The 23,864-nt window shown below is 50.0% G+C and overlaps 13 non-coding genes across 13 annotated transcripts; all 13 read right to left on the bottom strand.

Moving 5' to 3' along the window:
• Positions 1-676: 676 nt before the first annotated feature.
• Trnaa-ugc (transfer RNA alanine (anticodon UGC)) lies at positions 677-749 on the bottom strand. Its single transcript has one exon. It is a non-coding gene; the product is annotated as a tRNA-Ala (tRNA).
• Positions 750-1,681: 932 nt separating this feature from the next.
• Trnaa-ugc (transfer RNA alanine (anticodon UGC)) lies at positions 1,682-1,754 on the bottom strand. Its single transcript has one exon. It is a non-coding gene; the product is annotated as a tRNA-Ala (tRNA).
• Positions 1,755-2,686: 932 nt separating this feature from the next.
• Trnaa-ugc (transfer RNA alanine (anticodon UGC)) lies at positions 2,687-2,759 on the bottom strand. The gene has a single exon. It is a non-coding gene; the product is annotated as a tRNA-Ala (tRNA).
• A 3,525-nt stretch (positions 2,760-6,284) lies between these two features.
• On the bottom strand, positions 6,285-6,357 carry Trnaa-ugc (transfer RNA alanine (anticodon UGC)). The gene has a single exon. It is a non-coding gene; the product is annotated as a tRNA-Ala (tRNA).
• A 932-nt stretch (positions 6,358-7,289) lies between these two features.
• On the bottom strand, positions 7,290-7,362 carry Trnaa-ugc (transfer RNA alanine (anticodon UGC)). The gene has a single exon. It is a non-coding gene; the product is annotated as a tRNA-Ala (tRNA).
• Positions 7,363-8,293: 931 nt separating this feature from the next.
• On the bottom strand, positions 8,294-8,366 carry Trnaa-ugc (transfer RNA alanine (anticodon UGC)). Its single transcript has one exon. It is a non-coding gene; the product is annotated as a tRNA-Ala (tRNA).
• A 931-nt stretch (positions 8,367-9,297) lies between these two features.
• Positions 9,298-9,370, bottom strand: Trnav-uac (transfer RNA valine (anticodon UAC)). The gene has a single exon. It is a non-coding gene; the product is annotated as a tRNA-Val (tRNA).
• Positions 9,371-10,884: 1,514 nt separating this feature from the next.
• Positions 10,885-10,957, bottom strand: Trnaa-ugc (transfer RNA alanine (anticodon UGC)). The gene has a single exon. It is a non-coding gene; the product is annotated as a tRNA-Ala (tRNA).
• A 932-nt stretch (positions 10,958-11,889) lies between these two features.
• On the bottom strand, positions 11,890-11,962 carry Trnaa-ugc (transfer RNA alanine (anticodon UGC)). The gene has a single exon. It is a non-coding gene; the product is annotated as a tRNA-Ala (tRNA).
• Positions 11,963-15,484: 3,522 nt separating this feature from the next.
• Trnaa-ugc (transfer RNA alanine (anticodon UGC)) lies at positions 15,485-15,557 on the bottom strand. Its single transcript has one exon. It is a non-coding gene; the product is annotated as a tRNA-Ala (tRNA).
• Positions 15,558-16,489: 932 nt separating this feature from the next.
• Trnaa-ugc (transfer RNA alanine (anticodon UGC)) lies at positions 16,490-16,562 on the bottom strand. The gene has a single exon. It is a non-coding gene; the product is annotated as a tRNA-Ala (tRNA).
• Positions 16,563-19,081: 2,519 nt separating this feature from the next.
• On the bottom strand, positions 19,082-19,154 carry Trnaa-ugc (transfer RNA alanine (anticodon UGC)). The gene has a single exon. It is a non-coding gene; the product is annotated as a tRNA-Ala (tRNA).
• Positions 19,155-21,660: 2,506 nt separating this feature from the next.
• Trnaa-ugc (transfer RNA alanine (anticodon UGC)) lies at positions 21,661-21,733 on the bottom strand. Its single transcript has one exon. It is a non-coding gene; the product is annotated as a tRNA-Ala (tRNA).
• Positions 21,734-23,864: the final 2,131 nt, after the last annotated feature.

Genomic DNA, 23,864 nt, shown 5'->3' with positions numbered 1-23,864 from the left:
ACCTGTACTGTTTCTACATTAAGTGCAGGAGTGGGAGGAGGGTGCTTCCTGCGCACGAATAACAGCACGCTTGCCAATTGTGGATGCTAATCGTTCGCTTGTATCTGCCTAGTCACATTGCTGGCTGTGAATTATTCGACATGCATGCCGAGGTGCGCACGTACGTGTGTTAAAATTTCTGGAGGCGCTGGGTATCTATCCCAGTACCTCTTGCATGCTAAGCGAGCTCTCTACCATCTGAGCTACGCTTCCCCCATGACGAATGGTGCTACGTACACCCATATCAACGCCACAGACCCTTGCACTTCCATTATTCCGCAGACAAACACTACTCTCTATGTATCAGTGAGGGTGTCTTTCAGGTTTCGTGCATTTTTTATCGAATCGTAGTTGGCCACAATGAAAGTGGCACGCATAACGACGAAATTAGAGTTCGGACACCGCTCTGAGTAAGACGAACGTGTTGTTCGCTCTCTACACTTCAATGAGGTTAAGCCGTGATACCTAAGACAGATCTGCACTCGATGACACCTCGATAACAGCCGGTCCCCACACATACATCTTGCTCTCCTTACGTCAGTATACATCATATCAGTCTGTGACGCTGCCTTTGCAACATATTGCGCGCCTTTAGGTTCGCCGCGACCAACACTTACCATGCACTGACCACAAAACATGGAGGCGCCGGAGCTTGAACCAGGGACCTCTCACATGCAAAGCGAACGCTCTACCAACTGAGCTACGCTCCCATGCACGACTAAGCTGCGCTATTTTCCATTCTTTGCGACTCTGATGTGCACGGACACGATGGTTGGTTGGTTTGTAGCGGTGAAGGGACTAGAGTACAATGGCGCGGACACGTTCATATACACAATAGTTCCATGTAGTTCCGATGCTCTGGTATTACGAATGCAAATTCCGTCTGATTTTACCGTCTTAAATTGAAAGGGCGGTCACAAATTGCTCCGTTTTCACTCCTTATCGACAATCACGCGGCACCTGAGGTAACAAGCACATCTCGAGCCCCATTGTGCACTCCATTGTTCATGATCACTTAGTGCCTCGCGCTTTACTACTGTGTACCACTCTTGTCGTCCAACTACAAAACACTGGGCCATAACAAGTTTCCGAGTCTCCATTACACTGCGCAAACTACGAAACGCTCCCCAAACTTGGCACTCACCCATGCAGCCGACTTTTCGATCCCAGCACCTCTTGCATGCTAAGCGAGCTCTCTACCATCTGAGCTACGCTTCCCCCATGACGAATGGTGCTACGTACACCCATATCAACGCCACAGACCCTTGCACTTCCATTATTCCGCAGACAAACACTACTCTCTATGTATCAGTGAGGGTGCCTTTCAGGTTTCGTGCATTTTGTATCGAATCGTAGTTGGCCACAATGAAAGTGGCACGCATAACGACGAAATTAGAGTTCGGACACCGCTCTGAGTAAGACGAACGTGTTGTTCGCTCTCTACACTTCAATGAGGTTAAGCCGTGATACCTAAGACAGATCTGCACTCGATGACACCTCGATAACAGCCGGTCCCCACACATACATCTTGCTCTCCTTACGTCAGTATACATCATATCAGTCTGTGACGCTGCCTTTGCAACATTTTGCGTGCCTTTAGGTTCGCCGCGACCAACACTTACCATGCACTGACCACAAAACATGGAGGCGCCGGAGCTTGAACCAGGGACCTCTCACATGCAAAGCGATCGCTCTACCAACTGAGCTACGCTCCCATGCACGACTAAGCTTTGCTATTTTCCATTCTTTGCGACTCTGATGTGCACGGACACGATGGTTGGTTGGTTTGTAGCGGGGAAGGGACCAGAGTACAATGGCGCGGACACGTTCATATACACAAGTGTTCCAAGTAGTTCCGACGCTCTGGTATTACGAATGCAAATTGCGTCTGGTTTTACCGTCTTAAATTGAAAGGGCGGTCACAAATTGCTCCGTTTTCACTCCTTGTCGACAATCACACGGCACCTGAGGTAACAAGCACATCTCGAGCCCCATTGTGCTCTCCATTGTTCATGACCACTTAGTGCCTCGCGCTTTACTACTGTGTACCACTCTTGTCGTCCAACTACAAAACACTGGGCCACAACAAGTTTCCGAGTCTCCATTGCACTGCGCACACTACGAAACGCTCCCCAAACTTGGCACTCACCCATGCAGCCGACTTTTCGATCCCAGCACCTCTTGCATGCTAAGCGAGCTCTCTATCATCTGAGCTACGCTTCCCCCATGACGAATGGTGCTACGTACACCCACATCAACGCCACAGACCCTTGCACTTCCATTATTCCGCAGACAAACACTACTCTCTATGTATCAGTGAGGGTGTCTTTCAGGTTTCGTGCATTTTGTATCGAATCGTAGTTGGCCACAATGAAAGTGGCACGCATAACGACGAAATTAGAGTTCGGACACCGCTCTGAGTAAGACGAACGTGTTGTTCGCTCTCTACACTTCAATGAGGTTAAACCGTGATACGTAAGACAGATCTGCACTCGATGACACCTCGATAACAGCGGGTCCCCACACATACATCTTGCTCTCCTTACGTCAGTATACATCATATCAGTCTGTGACGCTGCCTTTGCAACATATTGCGTGCCTTTAGGTTCGCCGCGACCAACACTTACCATGCACTGACCACAAAACATGGAGGCGCCGGAGCTTGAACCAGGGACCTCTCACATGCAAAGCGAACGCTCTACCAACTGAGCTACGCTCCCATGCACGACTAAGCTGCGCTATTTTCCATTCTTTGCGACTCTGATGTGCACGGACACGATGGTTGGTTGGTTTGTAGCGGTGAATGGACTAGAGTACAAGGGCGCGGACACGTTCATATACACAATAGTTCCATGTAGTTCCGATGCTCTGGTATTACGAATGCAAGTTCCGTCTGGTTTTACCGTCTTAAATTGAAAGGGCGGTCACAAATTGCTCCGTTTTCACTCCTTGTCGACAATCACACAGCACCTGAGGTAACAAGCACATCTCGAGCCCCATTGTGCACTCCATTGTTCATGATCACTTAGTGCCTCGCGCTTTACTACTGTGTACCACTCTTGTCGTCCAACTACAAAACACTGGGCCATAACAAGTTTCCGAGTCTCCATTGCACTGCGCACACTACGAAACGCTCCCCAAACTTGGCACTCACCCATGCAGCCGACTTTTCCGACCTGACACGACGCTCACGCAACGCTCACGCTAGTGACAGCCTTATTTATACTTCGACGTCGCGCCAAAACGAATGAGCACATTTCGCCTACGGCTTAGGCCGCCCACCTAGTGTCGTTGCTCGGTGTCTGGTAGGCAGCGAGGGGCTGCAAGCTTCCTGTGTTCGCACCTATGTCACCTGTGCTTGCTTGTCAGAGACAGACTATCGCAAAACATACAACTCACTCCATGAGTTGATTGCTACGGCATCTGTCATCAGCAGTGACAACTAGCAACACCAGTAGCAGCCGACCGCACGCTAAGAATGGGAATGTGCAGTGGGATTTACGTGAACTCGGCGCAAAGCAGGTCTTTCCGACGTAGGCTTGAGAATCGTATGGGAACACCTGTACTGTTTCTACATTAAGTGCAGGAGTGGGAGGAGGGTGCTTCCTGCGCACGAATAACAGCACGCTTGCCAATTGTGGATGCTAATCGTTCGCTTGTATCTGCCTAGTCACATCTGCTGGCTGTGAATTATTCGACATGCATGCCGAGGTGCGCACGTACGTGTGTTAAAATTTCTGGAGGCGCTGGGTATCTATCCCAGTACCTCTTGCATGCTAAGCGAGCTCTCTACCATCTGAGCTACGCTTCCCCCATGACGAATGGTGCTACGTACACCCATATCAACGCCACAGACCCTTGCACTTCCATTATTCCGCAGACAAACACTACTCTCTATGTATCAGTGAGGGTGTCTTTCAGGTTTCGTGCATTTTGTATCGAATCGTAGTTGGCCACAATGAAAGTGGCACGCATAACGACGAAATTAGAGTTCGGACACCGCTCTGAGTAAGACGAACGTGTTGTTCGCTCTCTACACTTCAATGAGGTTAAGCCGTGATACCTAAGACAGATCTGCACTCGATGACACCTCGATAACAGCCGGTCCCCACACATACATCTTGCTCTCCTTACGTCAGTATACATCATATCAGTCTGTGACGCTGCCTTTGCAACATATTGCGCGCCTTTAGGTTCGCCGCGACCAACACTTACCATGCACTGACCACAAAACATGGAGGCGTCGGAGCTTGAACCAGGGACCTCTCACATGCAAAGCGATCGCTCTACCAACTGAGCTACGCTCCCATGCACGACTAAGCTGCGCTATTTTCCATTCTTTGCGACTCTGATGTGCACGGACACGATGGTTGGTTGGTTTGTAGCGGTGAAGGGACTAGAGTACAATGGCGCGGACACGTTCATATACACAATAGTTCCATGTAGTTCCGATGCTCTGGTATTACGAATGCAAATTCCGTCTGATTTTACCGTCTTAAATTGAAAGGGCGGTCACAAATTGCTCCGTTTTCACTCCTTGTCGACAATCACGCGGCACCTGAGGTAACAAGCACATCTCGAGCCCCATTGTGCACTCCATTGTTCATGATCACTTAGTGCCTCGCGCTTTACTACTGTGTACCACTCTTGTCGTCCAACTACAAAACACTGGGCCATAACAAGTTTCCGAGTCTCCATTACACTGCGCAAACTACGAAACGCTCCCCAAACTTGGCACTCACCCATGCAGCCGACTTTTCGATCCCAGCACCTCTTGCATGCTAAGCGAGCTCTCTACCATCTGAGCTACGCTTCCCCCATGACGAATGGTGCTACGTACACCCATATCAACGCCACAGACCCTTGCACTTCCATTATTCCGCAGACAAACACTACTCTCTATGTATCAGTGAGGGTGTCTTTCAGGTTTCGTGCATTTTGTATCGAATCGTAGTTGGCCACAATGAAAGTGGCACGCATAACGACGAAATTAGAGTTCGGACACCGCTCTGAGTAAGACGAACGTGTTGTTCGCTCTCTACACTTCAATGAGGTTAAGCCGTGATACCTAAGACAGATCTGCACTCGATGACACCTCGATAACAGCCGGTCCCCACACATACATCTTGCTCTCCTTACGTCAGTATACATCATATCAGTCTGTGACGCTGCCTTTGCAACATATTGCGCGCCTTTAGGTTCGCCGCGACCAACACTTACCATGCACTGACCACAAAACATGGAGGCGTCGGAGCTTGAACCAGGGACCTCTCACATGCAAAGCGAACGCTCTACCAACTGAGCTACGCTCCCATGCACGACTAAGCTGCGCTATTTTCCATTCTTTGCGACTCTGATGTGCACGGACACGATGGTTGGTTGGTTTGTAGCGGTGAAGGGACTAGAGTACAATGGCGCGGACACGTTCATATACACAATAGTTCCATGTAGTTCCGATGCTCTGGTATTACGAATGCAAATTCCGTCTGATTTTACCGTCTTAAATTGAAAGGTCGGTCACAAATTGCTCCGTTTTCACTCCTTGTCGACAATCACGCGGCACCTGAGGTAACAAGCACATCTCGAGCCCCATTGTGCACTCCATTGTTCATGATCACTTAGTGCCTCGCGCTTTACTACTGTGTACCACTCTTGTCGTCCAACTACAAAACACTGGGCCATAACAAGTTTCCGAGTCTCCATTACACTGCGCAAACTACGAAACGCTCCCCAAACTTGGCACTCACCCATGCAGCCGACTTTTCGATCCCAGCACCTCTTGCATGCTAAGCGAGCTCTCTACCATCTGAGCTACGCTTCCCCCATGACGAATGGTGCTACGTACACCCATATCAACGCCACAGACCCTTGCACTTCCATTATTCCGCAGACAAACACTACTCTCTATGTATCAGTGAGGGTGCCTTTCAGGTTTCGTGCATTTTGTATCGAATCGTAGTTGGCCACAATGAAAGTGGCACGCATAACGACGAAATTAGAGTTCGGACACCGCTCTGAGTAAGACGAACGTGTTGTTCGCTCTCTACACTTCAATGAGGTTAAGCCGTGATACCTAAGACAGATCTGCACTCGATGACACCTCGATAACAGCCGGTCCCCACACATACATCTTGCTCTCCTTACGTCAGTATACATCATATCAGTCTGTGACGCTGCCTTTGCAACATATTGCGTGCCTTTAGGTTCGCCGCGACCAACACTTACCATCCACTGACCACAAAACATGGAGGCGCCGGAGCTTGAACCAGGGACCTCTCACATGCAAAGCGATCGCTCTACCAACTGAGCTACGCTCCCATGCACGACTAAGCTGCGCTATTTTCCATTCTTTGCGACTCTGATGTGCACGGACACGATGGTTGGTTGGTTTGTAGCGGTGAAGGGACTAGAGTACAATGGCGCGGACACGTTCATATACACAATAGTTCCATGTAGTTCCGATGCTCTGGTATTACGAATGCAAATTCCGTCTGGTTTTACCGTCTTAAATTGAAAGGGCGGTCACAAATTGCTCCGTTTTCACTCCTTGTCGACAATCACACAGCACCTGAGGTAACAAGCACATCTCGAGCCCCATTGTGCACTCCATTGTTCATGATCACTTAGTGCCTCGCGCTTTACTACTGTGTACCACTCTTGTCGTCCAACTACAAAACACTGGGCCATAACAAGTTTCCGAGTCTCCATTGCACTGCGCACACTACGAAACGCTCACCAAACTTGGCACTCACCCATGCAGCCGACTTTTTGATCCCAGCATCTCTTGCATGCTAAGCGAGCTCTCTACCATCTGAGCTACGCTTCCCCCATGACGAATGGTGCTACGTACACCCATATCAACGCCACAGACCCTTGCACTTCCATTATTCCGCAGACAAACACTACTCTCTATGTATCAGTGAGGGTGTCTTTCAGGTTTCGTGCATTTTGTATCGAATCGTAGTTGGCCACAATGAAAGTGGCACGCATAACGACGAAATTAGAGTTCGGACACCGCTCTGAGTAAGACGAACGTGTTGTTCGCTCTCTACACTTCAATGAGGTTAAGCCGTGATACCTAAGACAGATCTGCACTCGATGACACCTCGATAACAGCCGGTCCCCACACATACATCTTGCTCTCCTTACGTCAGTATACATCATATCAGTGTGTGACGCTGCCTTTGCAACATATTGCGTGCCTTTAGGTTCGCCGCGACCAACACTTACCATGCACTGACCACAAAACATGGAGGCGCCGGAGCTTGAACCAGGGACCTCTCACATGCAAAGCGAACGCTCTACCAACTGAGCTACGCTCCCATGCACGACTAAGCTGCGCTATTTTCCATTCTTTGCGACTCTGATGTGCACGGACACGATGGTTGGTTGGTTTGTAGCGGTGAAGGGACTAGAGTACAATGGCGCGGACACGTTCATATACACAATAGTTCCATGTAGTTCCGATGCTCTGGTATTACGAATGCAAATTGCGTCTGGTTTTACCGTCTTAAATTGAAAGGTCGGTCACAAATTGCTCCGTTTTCACTCCTTGTCGACAATCACACGGCACCTGAGGTAACAAGCACATCTCGAGCCCCATTGTGCACTCCATTGTTCATGATCACTTAGTGCCTCGCGCTTACTACTGTGTACCACTCTTGTCGTCCAACTACAAAACACTGGGCCATAACAAGTTTCCGAGTCTCCATTACACTGCGCACACTACGAAACGCTCCCCAAACTTGGCACTCACCCATGCAGCCGACTTTTCGATCCCAGCACCTCTTGCATGCTAAGCGAGCTCTCTACCATCTGAGCTACGCTTCCCCCATGACGAATGGTGCTACGTACACCCATATCAACGAAACAGACCCTTGCACTTCCATTATTCCGCAGACAAACACTACTCTCTATGTATCAGTGAGGGTGCCTTTCAGGTTTCGTGCATTTTGTATCGAATCGTAGTTGGCCACAATGAAAGTGGCACGCATAACGACGAAATTAGAGTTCGGACACCGCTCTGAGTAATACGAACGTGTTGTTCGCTCTCTACACTTCAATGAGGTTAAGCCGTGATACCTAAGACAGATCTGCACTCGATGACACCTCGATAACAGCCGGTCCCCACACATACATCTTGCTCTCCTTACGTCAGTATACATCATATCAGTCTGTGACGCTGCCTTTGCAACATATTGCGTGCCTTTAGGTTCGCCGCGACCAACACTTACCATGCACTGACCACAAAACATGGAGGCGCCGGAGCTTGAACCAGGGACCTCTCACATGCAAAGCGAACGCTCTACCAACTGAGCTACGCTCCCATGCACGACTAAGCTGCGCTATTTTCCATTCTTTGCGACTCTGATGTGCACGGACACGATGGTTGGTTGGTTTGTACCGGTGAAGGGACTAGAGTACAATGGCGCGGACACGTTCATATACACAATAGTTCCATGTAGTTCCGATGCTCTGGTATTACGAATGCAAATTCCGTCTGGTTTTACCGTCTTAAATTGAAAGGTCGGTCACAAATTGCTCCGTTTTCACTCCTTGTCGACAATCACACGGCACCTGAGGTAACAAGCACATCTCGAGCCCCATTGTGCACTCCATTGTTCATGATCACTTAGTGCCTCGCGCTTACTACTGTGTACCACTCTTGTCGTCCAACTACAAAACACTGGGCCATAACAAGTTTCCGAGTCTCCATTGCACTGCGCACACTACGAAACGCTCCCCAAACTTGGCACTCACCCATGCAGCCGACTTTTCGATCCCAGCACCTCTTGCATGCTAAGCGAGCTCTCTACCATCTGAGCTACGCTTCCCCCATGATGAATGGTGCTACGTACACCCATATCAACGCCACAGACCCTTGCACTTCCATTATTCCGCAGACAAACACTACTCTCTATGTATCAGTGAGGGTGTCTTTCAGGTTTCGTGCATTTTGTATCGAATCGTAGTTGGCCACAATTAAAGTGGCACGCATAACGACGAAATTAGAGTTCGGACACCGCTCTGAGTAAGACGAACGTGTTGTTCGCTCTCTACACTTCAATGAGGTTAAGCCGTGATACCTAAGACAGATCTGCACTCGATGACACCTCGATAACAGCGGGTCCCCACACATACATCTTGCTCTCCTTACGTCAGTATACATCATATCAGTCTGTGACGCTGCCTTTGCAACATATTGCGTGCCTTTAGGTTCGCCGCGACCAACACTTACCATGCACTGACCACAAAACATGGAGGCGCCGGAGCTTGAACCAGGGACCTCTCACATGTAAAGCGAACGCTCTACCAACTGAGCTACGCTCCCATGCACGACTAAGCTGCGCTATTTTCCATTCTTTGCGACTCTGATGTGCACGGACACGATGGTTGGTTGGTTTGTAGCGGTGAATGGACTAGAGTACAAGTGCGCGGACACGTTCATATACACAATAGTTCCATGTAGTTCCGATGCTCTGGTATTACGAATGCAAATTCCGTCTGGTTTTACCGTCTTAAATTGAAAGGGCGGTCACAAATTGCTCCGTTTTCACTCCTTGTCGACAATCACACAGCACCTGAGGTAACAAGCACATCTCGAGCCCCATTGTGCACTCCATTGTTCATGATCACTTATTGCCTCGCGCTTTACTACTGTGTACCACTCTTGTCGTCCAACTACAAAACACTGGGCCATAACAAGTTTCCGAGTCTCCATTGCACTGCGCACACTACGAAACGCTCCCCAAACTTGGCACTCACCCATGCAGCCGACTTTTCCGACATGACACGACGCTCACGCAACGCTCACGCTAGTGACAGCCTTATTTATACTTCGACGTCGCGCCAAAACGAATGAGCACATTTCGCCTACGGCTTAGGCCGCCCACCTAGTGTCGTTGCTCGGTGTCTGCAGGCAGCGAGGGGCTGCTAGCTTCCTGTGTTCGCACCTATGTCACCTGTGCTTGCTTGTCAGAGACAGACTATCGCGAAACATACAACTCACTCCATGAGTTGATTGCTACGGCATCTGTCATCAGCAGTGGCAACTAGCAACACCAGTAGCAGCCGACCGCACGCTAAGAATGGGAATGTGCAGTGGGATTTACGTGAACTCGGCGCAAGGCAGGTCTTTCCGACGTAGGCTTGAGAATCGTATGGGAACACCTGTACTGTTTCTACATTAAGTGCAGGAGTGGGAGGAGGGTGCTTCCTGCGCACGAATAACAGCACGCTTGCCAATTGTGGATGCTAATCGTTCGCTTGTATCTGCCTAGTCACATCTGCTGGCTGTGAATTATTCGACATGCATGCCGAGGTGCGCACGTAGGTGTGTTAAAATTTCTGGAGGCGCTGGGTATCTATCCCAGTACCTCTTGCATGCTAAGCGAGCTCTCTACCATCGGAGCTACGCTTCCCCCATGACGAATGGTGCTACGTACACGGATATCAACGCCACAGACCCTTGCACTTCCATTATTCCGCAGAGAAACACTACTCTCTATGTATCAGTGAGGGTGTCTTTCAGGTTTCGTGCATTTTGTATCGAATCGTAGTTGGCCACAATGAAAGTGGCACGCATAACGTCGAAAATAGAGTCCGGACACCGCTCTGAGTAAGACGAACGTGTTGTTCGCTCTCTACACTTCAATGAGGTTAAGCCGTGATACCTAAGACAGATCTGCACTCGATGACACCTCGATAACAGCCGGTCCCCACACATACATCTTGCTCTCCTTACGTCAGTATACATCATATCAGTCTGTGACGCTGCCTTTGCAACATATTGCGTGCCTTTAGGTTCGCCGCGACCAACACTTACCATCCACTGACCACAAAACATGGAGGCGCCGGAGCTTGAACCAGGGACCTCTCACATGCAAAGCGAACGCTCTACCAACTGAGCTACGCTCCCATGCACGACTAAGCTGCGCTATTTTCCATTCTTTGCGACTCTGATGTGCACGGACACGATGGTTGGTTGGTTTGTAGCGGTGAATGGACTAGAGTACAATGGCGCGGACACGTTCATATACACAATAGTTCCATGTAGTTCCGATGCTCTGGTATTACGAATGCAAATTTCGTCTGGTTTTACCGTCTTAAATTGAAAGGGCGGTCACAAATTGCTCCGTTTTCACTCCTTGTCGACAATCACACAGCACCTGAGGTAACAAGCACATCTCGAGCCCCATTGTGCACTCCATTGTTCATGATCACTTATTGCCTCGCGCTTTACTACTGTGTACCACTCTTGTCGTCCAACTACAAAACACTGGGCCATAACAAGTTTCCGAGTCTCCATTGCACTGCGCACACTACGAAACGCTCCCCAAACTTGGCACTCACCCATGCAGCCGACTTTTCGATCCCAGCACCTCTTGCATGCTAAGCGAGCTCTCTACCATCTGAGCTACGCTTCCCCCATGACGAATGGTGCTACGTACACCCATATCAACGCCACAGACCCTTGCACTTCCATTATTCCGCAGACAAACACTACTCTCTATGTATCAGTGAGGGTGTCTTTCAGGTTTCGTGCATTTTGTATCGAATCGTAGTTGGCCACAATGAAAGTGGCACGCATAACGTCGAAAATAGAGTCCGGACACCGCTCTGAGTAAGACGAACGTGTTGTTCGCTCTCTACACTTCAATGAGGTTAAGCCGTGATACCTAAGACAGATCTGCACTCGATGACACCTCGATAACAGCCGGTCCCCACACATACATCTTGCTCTCCTTACGTCAGTATACATCATATCAGTCTGTGACGCTGCCTTTGCAACATATTGCGTGCCTTTAGGTTCGCCGCGACCAACACTTACCATCCACTGACCACAAAACATGGAGGCGCCGGAGCTTGAACCAGGGACCTCTCACATGCAAAGCGAACGCTCTACCAACTGAGCTACGCTCCCATGCACGACTAAGCTGCGCTATTTTCCATTCTTTGCGACTCTGATATGCACGGACACGATGGTTGGTTGGTTTGTAGCGGTGAAGGGACTAGAGTACAATGGCGCGGACACGTTCATATACACAATAGTTCCATGTAGTTCCGATGCTCTGGTATTACGAATGCAAATTCCGTCTGGTTTTACCGTCTTAAATTGAAAGGTCGGTCACAAATTGCTCCGTTTTCACTCCTTGTCGACAATCACACGGCACCTGAGGTAACAAGCACATCTCGAGCCCCATTGTGCACTCCATTGTTAATGATCACTTAGTGCCTCGCGCTTACTACTGTGTACCACTCTTGTCGTCCAACTACAAAACACTGGGCCATAACAAGTTTCCGAGTCTCCATTACACTGCGCACACTACGAAACGCTCCCCAAACTTGGCACTCACCCATGCAGCCGACTTTTCGATCCCAGCACCTCTTGCATGCTAAGCGAGCTCTCTACCATCTGAGCTACGCTTCCCCCATGACGAATGGTGCTACGTACACCCATATCAACGCCACAGACCCTTGCACTTCCATTATTCCGCAGACAAACACTACTCTCTATGTATCAGTGAGGGTGCCTTTCAGGTTTCGTGCATTTTGTATCGAATCGTAGTTGGCCACAATGAAAGTGGCACGCATAACGACGAAATTAGAGTTCGGACACCGCTCTGAGTAAGACGAACGTGTTGTTCGCTCTCTACACTTCAATGAGGTTAAGCCGTGATACCTAAGACAGATCTGCACTCGATGACACCTCGATAACAGCCGGTCCCCACACATACATCTTGCTCTCCTTACGTCAGTATACATCATATCAGTCTGTGACGCTGCCTTTGCAACATATTGCGTGCCTTTAGGTTCGCCGCGACCAACACTTACCATGCACTGACCACAAAACATGGAGGCGCCGGAGCTTGAACCAGGGACCTCTCATATGCAAAGCGAACGCTCTACCAACTGAGCTACGCTCCCATGCACGACTAAGCTGCGCTATTTTCCATTCTCTGCGACTCTGATGTGCACGGACACGATGGTTGGTTGGTTTGTAGCGGTGAAGGGACTAGAGTACAATGGCGCGGACACGTTCATATACACAATAGTTCCATGTAGTTCCGATGCTCTGGTATTACGAATGCAAATTCCGTCTGGTTTTACCGTCTTAAATTGAAAGGTCGGTCACAAATTGCTCCGTTTTCACTCCTTGTCGACAATCACACGGCACCTGAGGTAACAAGCACATCTCGAGCCCCATTGTGCACTCCATTGTTCATGATCACTTAGTGCCTCGCGCTTACTACTGTGTACCACTCTTGTCGTCCAACTACAAAACACTGGGCCATAACAAGTTTCCGAGTCTCCATTGCACTGCGCACACTACGAAACGCTCCCCAAACTTGGCACTCACCCATGCAGCCGACTTTTCGATCCCAGCACCTCTTGCATGCTAAGCGAGCTCTCTACCATCTGAGCTACGCTTCCCCCATGATGAATGGTGCTACGTACACCCATATCAACGCCACAGACCCTTGCACTTCCATTATTCCGCAGACAAACACTACTCTCTATGTATCAGTGAGGGTGTCTTTCAGGTTTCGTGCATCTTGTATCGAATCGTAGTTGGCCACAATTAAAGTGGCACGCATAACGACGAAATTAGAGTTCGGACACCGCTCTGAGTAAGACGAACGTGTTGTTCGCTCTCTACACTTCAATGAGGTTAAGCCGTGATACCTAAGACAGATCTGCACTCGATGACACCTCGATAACAGCGGGTCCCCACACATACATCTTGCTCTCCTTACGTCAGTATACATCATATCAGTCTGTGACGCTGCCTTTGCAACATATTGCGTGCCTTTAGGTTCGCCGCGACCAACACTTACCATGCACTGACCACAAAACATGGAGGCGCCGGAGCTTGAACCAGGGACCTCTCACATGCAAAGCGAACGCTCTACCAACTGAACTACGCTCCCATGCACGACTAAGCTGCGCTATTTTCCATTCTTTGCGACTCTGATGTGCACGGACACGATGGTTGGTTGGTTTGTAGCGGTGAATGGACTAGAGTACAAGTGCGCGGACACGTTCATATACACAATAGTTCCATGTAGTTCCGATGCTCTGGTATTACGAATGCAAATTCCGTCTGGTTTTACCGTCTTAAATTGAAAGGGCGGTCACAAATTGCTCCGTTTTCACTCCTTGTCGACAATCACACAGCACCTGAGGTAACAAGCACATCTCGAGCCCCATTGTGCACTCCATTGTTCATGATCACTTATTGCCTCGCGCTTTACTACTGTGTACCACTCTTGTCGTCCAACTACAAAACACTGGGCCATAACAAGTTTCCGAGTCTCCATTGCACTGCGCACACTACGAAACGCTCCCCAAACTTGGCACTCACCCATGCAGCCGACTTTTCCGACATGACACGACGCTCACGCAACGCTCACGCTAGTGACAGCCTTATTTATACTTCGACGTCGCGCCAAAACGAATGAGCACATTTCGCCTACGGCTTCGGCCGCCCACCTAGTGTCGTTGCTCGGTGTCTGCAGGCAGCGAGGGGCTGCTAGCTTCCTGTGTTCGCACCTATGTCACCTGTGCTTGCTTGTCAGAGACAGACTATCGCGAAACATACAACTCACTCCATGAGTTGATTGCTACAACATCTGTCATCAGCAGTGGCAACTAGCAACACCAGTAGCAGCCGACCGCACGCTAAGAATGGGAATGTGCAGTGGGATTTACGTGAACTCGGCGCAAGGCAGGTCTTTCCGACGTAGGCTTGAGAATCGTATGGGAACACCTGTACTGTTTCTACATTAAGTGCAGGAGTGGGAGGAGGGTGCTTCCTGCGCACGAATAACAGCACGCTTGCCAATTGTGGATGCTAATCGTTCGCTTGTATCTGCCTAGTCACATCTGCTGGCTGTGAATTATTCGACATGCATGCCGAGGTGCGCACGTAGGTGTGTTAAAATTTCTGGAGGCGCTGGGTATCTATCCCAGTACCTCTTGCATGCTAAGCGAGCTCTCTACCATCGGAGCTACGCTTCCCCCATGACGAATGGTGCTACGTACACGGATATCAACGCCACAGACCCTTGCACTTCCATTATTCCGCAGAGAAACACTACTCTCTATGTATCAGTGAGGGTGTCTTTCAGGTTTCGTGCATTTTGTATCGAATCGTAGTTGGCCACAATGAAAGTGGCACGCATAACGTCGAAAATAGAGTCCGGACACCGCTCTGAGTAAGACGAACGTGTTGTTCGCTCTCTACACTTCAATGAGGTTAAGCCGTGATACCTAAGACAGATCTGCACTCGATGACACCTCGATAACAGCCGGTCCCCACACATACATCTTGCTCTCCTTACGTCAGTATACATCATATCAGTCTGTGACGCTGCCTTTGCAACATATTGCGTGCCTTTAGGTTCGCCGCGACCAACACTTACCATGCACTGACCACAAAACATGGAGGCGCCGGAGCTTGAACCAGGGACCTCTCACATGCAAAGCGAACGCTCTACCAACTGAGCTACGCTCCCATGCACGACTAAGCTGCGCTATTTTCCATTCTTTGCGACTCTGATGTGCACGGACACGATGGTTGGTTGGTTTGTAGCGGTGAATGGACTAGAGTACAATGGCGCGGACACGTTCATATACACAATAGTTCCATGTAGTTCCGATGCTCTGGTATTACGAATGCAAATTTCGTCTGGTTTTACCGTCTTAAATTGAAAGGGCGGTCACAAATTGCTCCGTTTTCACTCCTTGTCGACAATCACACAGCACCTGAGGTAACAAGCACATCTCGAGCCCCATTGTGCACTCCATTGTTCATGATCACTTATTGCCTCGCGCTTTACTACTGTGTACCACTCTTGTCGTCCAACTACAAAACACTGGGCCATAACAAGTTTCCGAGTCTCCATTGCACTGCGCACACTACGAAACGCTCCCCAAACTTGGCACTCACCCATGCAGCCGACTTTTCGATCCCAGCACCTCTTGCATGCTAAGCGAGCTCTCTACCATCTGAGCTACGCTTCCCCCATGACGAATGGTGCTACGTACACCCATATCAACGCCACAGACCCTTGCACTTCCATTATTCCGCAGACAAACACTACTCTCTATGTATCAGTGAGGGTGTCTTTCAGGTTTCGTGCATTTTGTATCGAATCGTAGTTGGCCACAATGAAAGTGGCACGCATAACGTCGAAAATAGAGTCCGGACACCGCTCTGAGTAAGACGAACGTGTTGTTCGCTCTCTACACTTCAATGAGGTTAAGCCGTGATACCTAAGACAGATCTGCACTCGATGACACCTCGATAACAGCCGGTCCCCACACATACATCTTGCTCTCCTTACGTCAGTATACATCATATCAGTCTGTGACGCTGCCTTTGCAACATATTGCGTGCCTTTAGGTTCGCCGCGACCAACACTTACCATCCACTGACCACAAAACATGGAGGCGCCGGAGCTTGAACCAGGGACCTCTCACATGCAAAGCGAACGCTCTACCAACTGAGCTACGCTCCCATGCACGACTAAGCTGCGCTATTTTCAATTCTTTGCGACTCTGATGTGCACGGACACGATGGTTGGTTGGTTTGTAGCGGTGAAGGGACTAGAGTACAATGGCGCAGACACGTTCATATACACAATAGTTCCACGTAGTTCCGATGCTCTGGTATTACGAATGCAAATTCCGTCTGGTTTTACCGTCTTAAATTGAAAGGGCGGTCACAAATTGCTCCGTTTTCACTCCTTGTCGACAATCACACGGCACCTGAGGTAACAAGCACATCTCGAGCCCCATTGTGCACTCCATTGTTCATGATCACTTAGTGCCTCGCGCTTTACTACTGTGTACCACTCTTGTCGTCCAACTACAAAACACTGGGCCATAACAAGTTTCCGAGTCTCCATTACACTGCGCACAGTACGAAACGCTCCCCAAACTTGGCACTCACCCATGCAGCCGACTTTTCGATCCCAGCACCTCTTGCATGCTAAGCGAGCTCTCTACCATCTGAGCTACGCTTCCCCCATGACGAATGGTGCTACGTACACCCATATCAACGCCACAGACCCTTGCACTTCCATTATTCCGCAGACAAACACTACTCTCTATGTATCAGTGAGGGTGTCTTTCAGGTTTCGTGCATTTTGTATCGAATCGTAGTTGGCCACAATTAAAGTGGCACGCATAACGACGAAATTAGAGTTCGGACACCGCTCTGAGTAAGACGAACGTGTTGTTCGCTCTCTACACTTCAATGAGGTTAAGCCGTGATACCTAAGACAGATCTGCACTCGATGACACCTCGATAACAGCCGGTCCCCACACATACATCTTGCTCTCCTTACGTCAGTATACATCATATCAGTGTGTGACGCTGCCTTTGCAACATATTGCGTGCCTTTAGGTTCGCCGCGACCAACACTTACCATGCACTGACCACAAAACGTGGAGGCGCCGGAGCTTGAACCAGGGACCTCTCACATGCAAAGCGAACGCTCTAACAACTGAGCTACGCTCCCATGCACGACTAAGCTGCGCTATTTTCAATTCTTTGCGACTCTGATGTGCACGGACACGATGGTTGGTTGGTTTGTAGCGGTGAATGGACTAGAGTACAATGGCGCGGACACGTTCATATACACAATAGTTCCATGTAGTTCCGATGCTCTGGTATTACGAATGCAAATTCCGTCTGGTTTTACCGTCTTAAATTGAAAGGGCGGTCACAAATTGCTCCGTTTTCACTCCTTGTCGACAATCACACAGCACCTGAGGTAACAAGCACATCTCGAGCCCCATTGTGCACTCCATTGTTCATGATCACTTAGTGCCTCGCACTTTACTACTGTGTACCACTCTTGTCGTCCAACTACAAAACACTGGGCCATAACAAGTTTCCGAGTCTCCATTGCACTGCGCACACTACGAAACGCTCCCCAAACTTGGCACTCACCCATGCAGCCGACTTTTCCGACTTAACACGACGCTCACGCAACGCTCACGCTAGTGACAGCCTTATTTATACTTCGACGTCGCGCCAAAGCGAATGAGCACATTTCTCCTACGGCTTAGGCCGCCCACCTAGTGTCGTTGCTCGGTGTCTGCAGGCAGCGAGGGGCTGCAAGCTTCCTGTGTTCGCACCTATGTCACCTGTGCTTGCTTGTCAGAGACAGACTATCGCAAAACATACAACTCACTCCATGAGTTGATTGCTACGGCATCTGTCATCAGCAGTGACAACTAGCAACACCAGTAGCAGCCGACCGCACGCTAAGAATGGGAATGTGCAGTGGGATTTACGTGAACTCGGCGCAAGGCAGGTCTTTCCGACGTAGGCTTGAGAATCGTATGGGAACACCTGTACTGTTTCTACATTAAGTGCAGGAGTGGGAGGAGGGAGCTTCCTGCGCACGAATAACAGCACGCTTGCCAATTGTGGATGCTAATCGTTCGCTTGTATCTGCCTAGACACATCTGCTGGCTGTGAATTATTCGACATGCATGCCGAGGTGCGCACGTAGGTGTGTTAAAATTTCTGGAGGCGCTGGGTATCTAACCCACTACCTCTTGCATGCTAAGCGAGCTCTCTACCATCTGAGCTACGCTTCCCCCATGACGAATGGTGCTACGTACACCCATATCAACGCCACAGACCCTTGCACTCCCATTATTCCGCAGACAAACACTACTCTCTATGTATCAGTGAGGGTGTCTTTCAGGTATCGTGCATTTTGTATCGAATCGTAGTTGGCCACAATGAAAGTGGCACATATAACGACGAAATTAGAGTTCGGACACCGCTCTGAGTAAGATGAACGTGTTGTTCGCTCTCTACACTTCAATGAGGTTAAGCCGTGATACCTAAGACAGATCTGCACTCGATGACACCTCGATAACAGCCGGTCCCCACACATACATCTTGCTCTCCTTACGTCAGTATACATCAAATCAGTCTGTGACGCTGGCTTTGCAACATATTGCGTGCCTTTAGGTTCGCCGCGACCAACACTTACCATGCACTGACCACAAAACATGGAGGCGCCGGAGCTTGAACCAGGGACCTCTCACATGCAAAGCGAACGCTCTACCAACTGAGCTACGCTCCCATGCACGACTAAGCTGCGCTATGTTCCATGATTTGCGACTCTGATGTGCACGGACACGATGGTTGGTTGGTTTGTAGCGGTGAAGGGACCAGAGTACAATGGCGCGGACACGTTCATATACACAAGAGTTCCAAGTAGTTCCGATGCTCTGGTATTACGAATGCAAATTCCGTCTGGTTTTACCGTCTTAAATTGAAAGGGCGGTCACAAATTGCTCCGTTTTCACTCCTTGTCGACAATCACACGGCACCTGAGGTAACAAGCACATCTCGAGCCCCATTGTGCACTCCATTGTTCATGCCCACTAAGTGCCTCGCGCTTTACTACTGTGTACCACTCTTGTCGTCCAACTACAAAACACTGGGCCACAACAAGTTTCCGAGTCTCCATTGCCCTGCGCACACTACTAAACGCTCCCCAAACTTGGCACTCACGCATGCAGCCGACCTTTCCGACTAAACACGACGCTCACGCTAGTGACAGCCTTATTTATACTTCGACGTCGCGCCAAAGCGAATGAGCACATTTCGCCTACGGCTTAGGCCGCCCACCTAGTGTCGCTGCTCGGTGTCTGCAGGCAGCGAGGGGCTGCAAGCTTCCTGTGTTCGCACCTATGTCACCTGTGCTTGCTTGTCAGAGACAGACTATCGCAAAACATACAACTCACTCCATGAGTTGATTACTACGGCATCTGTTATCAGCAGTCACAACTAGCAACACCAGTAGCAGCCGACCGCACGCTAAGAATGGGAATGTGCAGTGGATTTACGTGAACTCGGCGCAAGGCAGGTCTTTCCGACGTAGGCTTGAGAATCGTATGGGAACACCTGTACTGTTTCTACATTAAGTGCAGGAGTGGGAGGAGGGTGCTTCCTGCGCACGAATAACAGCACGATTGACAATTGTGGATGCTAATCGTTCGCTTGTATCTGCCTAGACACATCTGCTGGCTGTGAATTATTCGACATGCATGCCGAGGTGCGCACGTAGGTGTGTTAAAATTTCTGGAGGCGCTGGGTATCTATCCCAGTACCTCTTGCATGCTAAGCGAGCTCTCTACCATATGAGCTACGCTTCCCCCATGACGAATGGTGCTACATACAGCCATATCAACACCACAGCCCCTTTCACTCCCATTATTCCGCAGACAAACACTACTCTCTATGTATCAGTGAGGGTGTCTTTCAGGTTTCGTGCATTTTGTATCGAATCGTAGTTGGCCACAATTAAAGTGGCACGCATAACGACGAAATTAGAGTTCGGACACCGCTCTGAGTAAGACGAAGGTGTTGTCCGCTCTCTACACTTCAATGAGGTTAAGCCGTGATACCTAAGACAGATCTGCACTCGATGACACCTCGATAACAGCAAGTCCCCACACAAACATCTTGCTCTCCTTACGTCAGTATACATCACATCAGTCTGTGACGCTGCCTTTGCAACATATTGCGTGGCTTTAGGTTCGCCGCGACCAACACTTACCATGCACTGACCACAAAACATGGAAGGGCCGGAGTTCGACCAGGGACCTCTCACATGCAAAGCGAACGCTCTACCAACTGAGCTACGCTCCCATGCACGACTAAGCTGCGCTATTTTCCATTCTTTGCGACTCTGATGTGCACGGACACTATGGTTGGTTGGTTTGTAGCGGTGAAGGGACCAGAGTACAACGGCGCGGACACGTTCATGTACACAAGAGTTCCAAGTAGTTCCGATGCTCTGGTACTACGAATGCAAATTCCGTCTGGTTTTACCGTCTTAAATTGAAAGGGCGGTCACAAATTGCTCCGTTTTCACTCCTTGTCGACAATCACACGGCACCTGAGGTAACAAGCACATCTCGAGCCCCATTGTGCACTCCATTGTTCATGCCCACTCAGTGCCTCGCGCTTTACTACTGTGTACCACTCTTGTCGTCCAACTACAAAACACTGGGCCACAACAAGTTTCCGAGTCTCCATTGCACTGCGCACACTACGAAACGCTCCCCAAACTTGGCACTCACCCATGCAGCCGACTTTTCGATCCCAGCACCTCTTGCATGCTAAGCGAGCTCTCTACCATCTGAGCTACGCTTCCCCCATGACGAATGGTGCTACGTACACCCATATCAACGCCACAGACCCTTGCACTCCCATTATTCCGCAGACAAACTCTACTCTCTATGTATCAGTGAGGGTGTCTTTCAAGTTTCGTGCATTTTGTATCGAATCGTAGTTGGCCACAATTAAAGTGGCACGCATAACGACGAAATTAGAGTTCGGACACCGCTCTGAGTAAGACGAACGTGTTGTTCGCTCTCTACACTTCAATGAGGTTAAGCCGTGATACCTAAGACAGATCTGCACTCGATGACACCTCGATAACAGCCGGTCCCCACACATACATCTTGCTCTCCTTACGTCAGTATACATCATATCAGTCTGTGACGCTGCCTTTGCAACATATTGCGTGCCTTTAGGTTCGCCGCGTCCAACACTTACCATGCACTGACCACAAAACATGGAGGCGCCGGAGCTTGAACCAGGGACCTCTCACATGCAAAGCGAACGCTCTACCAACTGAGCTACGCTCCCATGCACGACTAAGCTGCGCTATTTTCCATTCTTTGCGACTCTGATGTGCACGGACACGATGGTTGGTTGTTTTGTAGCGGTGAAGGGAATAGAGTACAATGGCGCGGACACGTTCATATACACAAGAGTTCCAAGTAGTTCCGATGCAAATTCCGTCTGGTTTTACCGTCTTAAATTGAAAGGGCGGTCACAAATTGCTCCGTTTTCACTCCTTGTCGACAATCACACAGCACCTGAGGTAACAAGCACATCTCGAGCCCTATTGTGCACTCCATTGTTCATGCCCACTCAGTGCCTCGCGCTTTACTACTGTGTACCACTCTTGTCGTCCAACTACAAAACACTGGGCCACAACAAGTTTCCGAGTCTCCGTTGCAATGCGCACACTACGAAACGCTGCCCAAAACTTGGCACTCACCCATGCAGCCGACCTTTCCGACTTAACACGACGCTCACGCTTTTTTTTTTTTTTTTTTTTTTTTCCTTTATTGTAATTTTAATACCTGTGACAAACAGGTAGGCCGGCAGCGGACCAAGTATGCCGCTCTTCGGCCTCAGAGTATACACAGAACAGAGATGAGTGAGATATAAAAACAATCAAGACGGCGGGGTACAAACAGTAGACAAAACAGAGTTAAAACGGAGTCGGTCACGTGCGTAGCACAATGGATAAAAGCGGAGAAACACGGTGCACAAACGCAGATGGCAGATGGCCACACGTGAACCAGCGGAGCACAAACGACGAAACACAAACACACTGCAGGAGAGTCGAGGCACAAACACATGCGATGGTCTTCGGCGTAGGACGATGAAAGTAACTGATGGAAGACAGCAGAGTCGTGGCCTGCCAAGGGGAAAAGGTGTGGGGAAGAGGAGAGAGAGGGGGAGGGGAAGATGCCAGTGGAGGAGAGGGATGGAGGAGAAGGGGGAGGGTAGGGGGAGTGGAAGCCCAAGGAGAAAGGGGGGGAGGGAGGGAGAGAAGGGAGAGAGGGTGCCCACAGGAAAAGGAGAGGAGAGGGAAGGTAAGGCTCAAAGTTGGTAGGAGGGGTAGATGGAGGGGAGGAGGGCATCATCAGGGAGGGGGAGTTGACGGAAGCCACCGAGGGAGAGGGTGTGGAGGGTGTAAAGATGGAGAGCAGGTGGGATATAGGAATGCAGGCGCGGCAGCGGGTTGGGGTGGGAGAGGATGGGAGAGACAAGAGGGTGTGGAGGATCAAGCTTGCGGGAGGTGTAGAGGATCCGTAACCGTTCGAGGAAAAGGAGGAGGTGCGGGAAGGGAATCAGGTCATAGAGGATCCGCGTGGGGGAAGGGAGACGGATGCGATAGGCGAGGCGGAGCGCATGGCGTTCTAGGATCTGAATGGACTTGTAGAAGGTAGGAGGGGCAGAGATCCAGGCGGGATGAGCATAGCAAAGGATAGGACGGATGAGGGACTTGTAGGTGTAGAGGATGGTGGAAGGGTCCAGACCCCATGTACGGCCAGAAAGGAGCTTAAGGAGGCGGAGGCGGGAGCGTGCCTTGGCTTGGATCGTCCGGAGATGTGGGTTCCAGGAGAGGCGACGGTCGAGGGTGACACCAAGGTACTTGAGAGTAGGTGTGAGGGTGATGGGACGGCCATAAATAGTAAGATAGAAATCAAGGAGACGGAAGGAACGAGTGGTTTTGCCTACAATGATCGCCTGGGTCTTGGAAGGATTGACCTTGAGCAACCACTGGTTACACCAAGTGGTGAACCGGTCAAGATAGGATTGGAGAAGGTGCTGGGAGCGTTGCAGGGTGGGAGCGAGGGCAAGGAAGGCAGTGTCATCGGCGTACTGGAGAAGGTGTAGGGGAGGTGCAGGTGGAGGCATGTCTGCCGTGTAAAGGAGGTAGAGAAGAGGGGAAAGGACGGAACCTTGGGGCACACCGGCGGAGGGGTAGAAGGTGTAGGAATCAGTGTTGTGGATGGTGACATAGGAAGGACGGTGGGAAAGGAAGGAAGCGACCAGACGGACATAGTTGAGAGGAAGAGCAAAGGTTTGGAGCTTGAAAAGGAGACCGGAATGCCACACACGGTCATATGCGCGTTCGAGGTCGAGGGAAAGGAAGATGGCGGAACGACGGGAATTGAGTTGTTCGGAGAGGAGGTGA

The sequence above is a fragment of the Schistocerca gregaria genome, chromosome 8 (genome assembly GCF_023897955.1).
Source record: "Schistocerca gregaria isolate iqSchGreg1 chromosome 8, iqSchGreg1.2, whole genome shotgun sequence".
NCBI classification, from domain to species: Eukaryota; Metazoa; Arthropoda; class Insecta; order Orthoptera; family Acrididae; genus Schistocerca; species Schistocerca gregaria.
This window is presented reverse-complemented; position numbering and strand designations above follow the sequence as displayed.